At 54.3% G+C, this 5,000-nt stretch overlaps 1 non-coding gene across 1 annotated transcript in view; it reads right to left on the bottom strand.

Moving 5' to 3' along the window:
- The window catches only part of LOC124772094, a 1,909-nt gene extending 518 nt beyond the window's left edge, over positions 1–1,391 (bottom strand). The window contains exon 1 of the ribosomal RNA XR_007013771.1: positions 1–1,391. This exon is cut by the window's left edge and continues 518 nt beyond it. This is a non-coding gene — a ribosomal RNA (small subunit ribosomal RNA).
- Between the last annotated feature and the right edge of the window lie 3,609 nt (positions 1,392–5,000).

The raw sequence follows: 5,000 nt of genomic DNA on the forward strand, positions 1-5,000 counted from the left end.
ACCAACTAAGAACGGCCATGCACCACCACCCACCGAATCAAGAAAGAGCTATCAATCTGTCAATCCTTCCGGTGTCCGGGCCTGGTGAGGTTTCCCGTGTTGAGTCAAATTAAGCCGCAGGCTCCACTCCTGGTGGTGCCCTTCCGTCAATTCCTTTAAGTTTCAGCTTTGCAACCATACTTCCCCCGGAACCCAAAAGCTTTGGTTTCCCGGAGGCTGCCCGCCGAGTCATCGGAGGAACTGCGGCGGATCGCTGGCTGGCATCGTTTATGGTTAGAACTAGGGCGGTATCTGATCGCCTTCGAACCTCTAACTTTCGTTCTTGATTAATGAAAACATACTTGGCAAATGCTTTCGCTTCTGTTCGTCTTGCGACGATCCAAGAATTTCACCTCTAACGTCGCAATACGAATGCCCCCGCCTGTCCCTATTAATCATTACCTCGGGTTCCGAAAACCAACAAAATAGAACCGAGGTCCTATTCCATTATTCCATGCACACAGTATTCAGGCGGGCTTGCCTGCTTTAAGCACTCTAATTTGTTCAAAGTAAACGTGCCGGCCCACCGAGACACTCAATAAAGAGCACCCTGGTAGGATTTCAACGGGGTCCGCCTCGGGACGCACGAGCACGCACGAGGCGGTCGCACGCCTTCAGCTCGCCCCACCGGCAGGACGTCCCACGATACATGCCAGTTAAACACCGACGGGCGGTGAACCAACAGCGTGGGACACAAATCCAACTACGAGCTTTTTAACCGCAACAACTTTAATATACGCTATTGGAGCTGGAATTACCGCGGCTGCTGGCACCAGACTTGCCCTCCAATAGATACTCGTTAAAGGATTTAAAGTGTACTCATTCCGATTACGGGGCCTCGGATGAGTCCCGTATCGTTATTTTTCGTCACTACCTCCCCGTGCCGGGAGTGGGTAATTTGCGCGCCTGCTGCCTTCCTTGGATGTGGTAGCCGTTTCTCAGGCTCCCTCTCCGGAATCGAACCCTGATTCCCCGTTACCCGTTACAACCATGGTAGGCGCAGAACCTACCATCGACAGTTGATAAGGCAGACATTTGAAAGATGCGTCGCCGGTACGAGGACCGTGCGATCAGCCCAAAGTTATTCAGAGTCACCAAGGCAAACGGACCGGACGAGCCGACCGATTGGTTTTGATCTAATAAAAGCGTCCCTTCCATCTCTGGTCGGGACTCTGTTTGCATGTATTAGCTCTAGAATTACCACAGTTATCCAAGTAACGTGGGTACGATCTAAGGAACCATAACTGATTTAATGAGCCATTCGCGGTTTCACCTTAATGCGGCTTGTACTGAGACATGCATGGCTTAATCTTTGAGACAAGCATATGACTACTGGCAGGATCAACCAGGGAGCTGCGTCAACTAGAGCTGAGCAGCCGGCCGCCCGGGAGTGTGTCCCGGGGGCCCGCGCGAACACGCAAGCGTCCGCTCAATCATTCTGCAAACAGGAGGAGGCTGAGCTCCCCTGCACAATACACCTCGAAACCCTCTCAGGTCCCGGCGGCGCGCAGCGCCGTCCCAAGTACTTGGTCGGGTTCGAGAGAGGCGCAATCGCCCGGAGTTAGGCGAGTAGACGCTTTCGGTGCGACCACCCGTGCTCCCAACTGAGCTTGCCGCTGCCGACAGAGGCCCGGGAGCGTGCTGTCGTGGCATTGCCGGCGGGAGACAACACGCGCCACCTACGGTGACCGGCAGCTCCAACGCCAGCGCCACAGAAGGACAAAAGCCCCACTTGGGTGCCGAAGCGAACTCTCCCAGCACAGCGCACGCGCCAACACATCCGCACAGCTGCGATACAAACCACCAGCGAGAACCGCTGGGGCGACCGAGCAGCAGACGGCGTCGCGGCGCCGAGCGCCGGGCGGCGGCGCATCCTCAACGCACACAGTCCTCAATCGGACCAGCACACTGAAGATGTCCACCGCGCTTCGCACCGGGCCCGCGAGGACCTACTTTGGCCGCACGGCGCCGCGCGCAGGGTGCGCCGGCGCGCAGCTGCGACGCCTGCCGCGTCCGTCGGCCGGCGCGCCTGCCACTGGCCGCCCCCACCAGCCGGCTGTAGCGCGTGCGCCCACGCACCGCGCGGCCAGCACGCCGGGAGGCGCCCCCTCACCGGCCGGGGACGGTCCCACCCAGCCACCGCCGCGTATCGCTTCACACCCAGATGCCGTTCAGTTTCGTCGGCATGGTGGGTATCGCTGGAACAACCGGTTAGTACCTCAACCTATCGTCGCCATCACCGATTCACCCCTAGCGAGAACAACCGCACCACAACAGGTTACCATTTGTTCATTTGCGTAACTTCACCAGAAAACGCAGGCGTCCATCGCCATTTGCAACTTCAACGATTATTGCATGCCTGTGTCAGGTGTCACGCCACACTACGTCTGCCCACATACACGCAACAAAATGTGCACGCCTAGACAATACGTGGAAGGTGGCCCCCGTACGTATGCGATGTCCATTGCTCGAACGACTGTCAACCGGCCTCTGTAGCATGTCGCAGATATGGAACGCGGTGCACCATGCCATCACGGTGTGTGAGGAGAGACGACTAGGTCCGAATACATCAACAGACAGCTCATGCTGATCGCCATCCACGGCGTCCGTTCCTCCCACACGTCTCTATGGCGTACCACACTGCAATCCAGCTCTCATAGGGAGACGACACGTAGCTGCGTGCACAATATTTGCACTGTATGGTCCGCCGTTTTTGGGCGCAGTCGTTGTGCGGTCACACATGTGCCACGATGTATCATTCAGTACATAAGGACGAATGTGCAGTACAGATTGTGGTTCACGCGTACGACATCAGCGGACAGTTGACACAGGCCGCACCACAACGTAGCCTGAGTACGTCGCATGCGAAGGGCATTGAACATGCAAACTTCTCACCAACCAGCTTGCGAAGGCAGGGGGCAAGGTGGGGACGTGGGGAGGGGCGGCATGTACGTCCTGCTGCCATCCACATTACAGTGTACAGCAGGAGCATGTGGAAAGTGAGCAAGACTTGCAAGGTGTTTAACATGAAGCGATACACAGGGGTGCGGGCAGTGCGAGTAGCGAACTATATTGCGAGGGTTGCGGGTGGGCAACACTACAGTAATTGAACGAGTCGTATAACAATTACAGAGCAGGTTTAGGCGACAACGTGGGTTACGTTAAGGCGACAACATGGGTTAGGTTAAGGCACAACATGGGTTAGGTTAAGGCACAACATGGGTTAGGTTAAGGCACAACATGGGTTAGGTTAAGGCACAACATGGGTTAGGTTAAGGCACAACATGGGTTAGGTTAAGGCACAACATGGGTTAGGTTAAGGCACAACATGGGTTAGGTTAAGGCACAACATGGGTTAGGTTGAGGCACAACATGGGTTAGGTTAAGGCACAACATGGGTTAGGTTGAGGCACAACATGGGTTAGGTTGAGGCACAACATGGGTTAGGTTGAGGCACAACATGGGTTAGGTTAAGGTACAACATGGGTTAGGTTAAGGTACAACATGGGTTAGGTTAAGGTACAACATGGGTTAGGTTAAGGTACAACATGGGTTAGGTTAAGGTACAACATGGGTTAGGTTAAGGTACAACATAGGTTAGGTTAAGGTACAACATAGGTTAGGTTAAGGTACAACATAGGTTAGGTTAAGGTACAACATAGGTTAGGTTAAGGTACAACATAGGTTAGGTTAAGGTACAACATAGGTTAGGTTAAGGTACAACATAGGTTAGGTTAGGTTAGGTTAGGTTACACGTTGTTGTACGGAAAGGTGTAGGGGGGGGGGGGGGCGGGGGCGGCAGGTTCGTTGATAGTGATTATAGTAAGTGAATGCTTGTGACATGATCAGATTTGTCACGTCAGGATGCACCTTTGGCTTATTAGAGGCGGCGCTCCAATTCTATGCTTGTGTGAGACCTGTGTCTTTGACTCATGTCATTGTTTGTGCGCTGTGACAGGAGGTACTATTGTGATGTTGGGTGCACCGTTGTATAGGACATGTGTGGGTGTTGGTGCCTGGTCTGCGCAATGGTGGATGTCGAAAGGCTGGGATATTGTATTTTCCGCACGGACCTCCTGGTCTGGTTGTGATAGTGTGGATTGTGTAATGTGGCGGAGAAGATGCACTGGATGTTGTTCCATGCTGGTGCTTACATATTGTATGTGCGCCTGTTAGAAGCAGAGAGTGGTGCGTGATCAGAGTGTCTGGCTGACGTGTGGTTCCCATTTTGGGCAGACTCTTTCAGCATGTATACGGACAGTTGTGTATATTTGCTGTAGTTTGATGGCTCTGCATTGATTACTAATCAGCGCCGTGTGTACGGGTAATCTGGTTCCAGTCCAAAATGTTCCATCTGTGTACATTAGTGACAAAGACTCCCCCCATGCAGTGGGGCTCGGTCTGTTATAACTCTTCCGCGTAATATATTTGCCCCACGTTTTTGCGACTGCGAGTGCGAGTGCAACGCGCATGGGGACCGACATGCTGATGGCTCGGTATCGGACGCCGTACAGTGAGCAACGCGATCGCGTCTCTCGCTCGTAAGTGGTACAGGTCGCGGCTCATGTATACGGACAGCGGGAATGTCGCATATTGGAAATAACTCTTCATGAAACGCAAGTTATAGGGGTGGATTGCACTTTACGAGTGCGGGAAACGTCCGCCGTTCATCCGCTGGAGGTGCGAGTTTGGCGGTTGGGGTGGTGCACGAACGGGTGCGGGTGGCGTCATTGCCGGTCCACGGCTTCGTGCGGCAGAGCCACTGGAGATTGGGTGCTATGGTCGACAGAGGCTGCAGCCTTTGTGGGTGGCGTCGAAAGGCGGCCACTGTGGCGCCATCGCTGTCTTAGTCGGCTTGGCGTCTCATAGATGGCGGTAGCGTCGTTGCAGGAGGTCATGTTGCGGGAGACCTACAGATGGCGGTATGTTTTGTGGTGCGGACGTAGTGTTGTCAGATGCGC

The sequence above is a fragment of the Schistocerca piceifrons genome, unplaced genomic scaffold (genome assembly GCF_021461385.2).
Source record: "Schistocerca piceifrons isolate TAMUIC-IGC-003096 unplaced genomic scaffold, iqSchPice1.1 HiC_scaffold_936, whole genome shotgun sequence".
Taxonomy (NCBI): Eukaryota; Metazoa; Arthropoda; class Insecta; order Orthoptera; family Acrididae; genus Schistocerca; species Schistocerca piceifrons.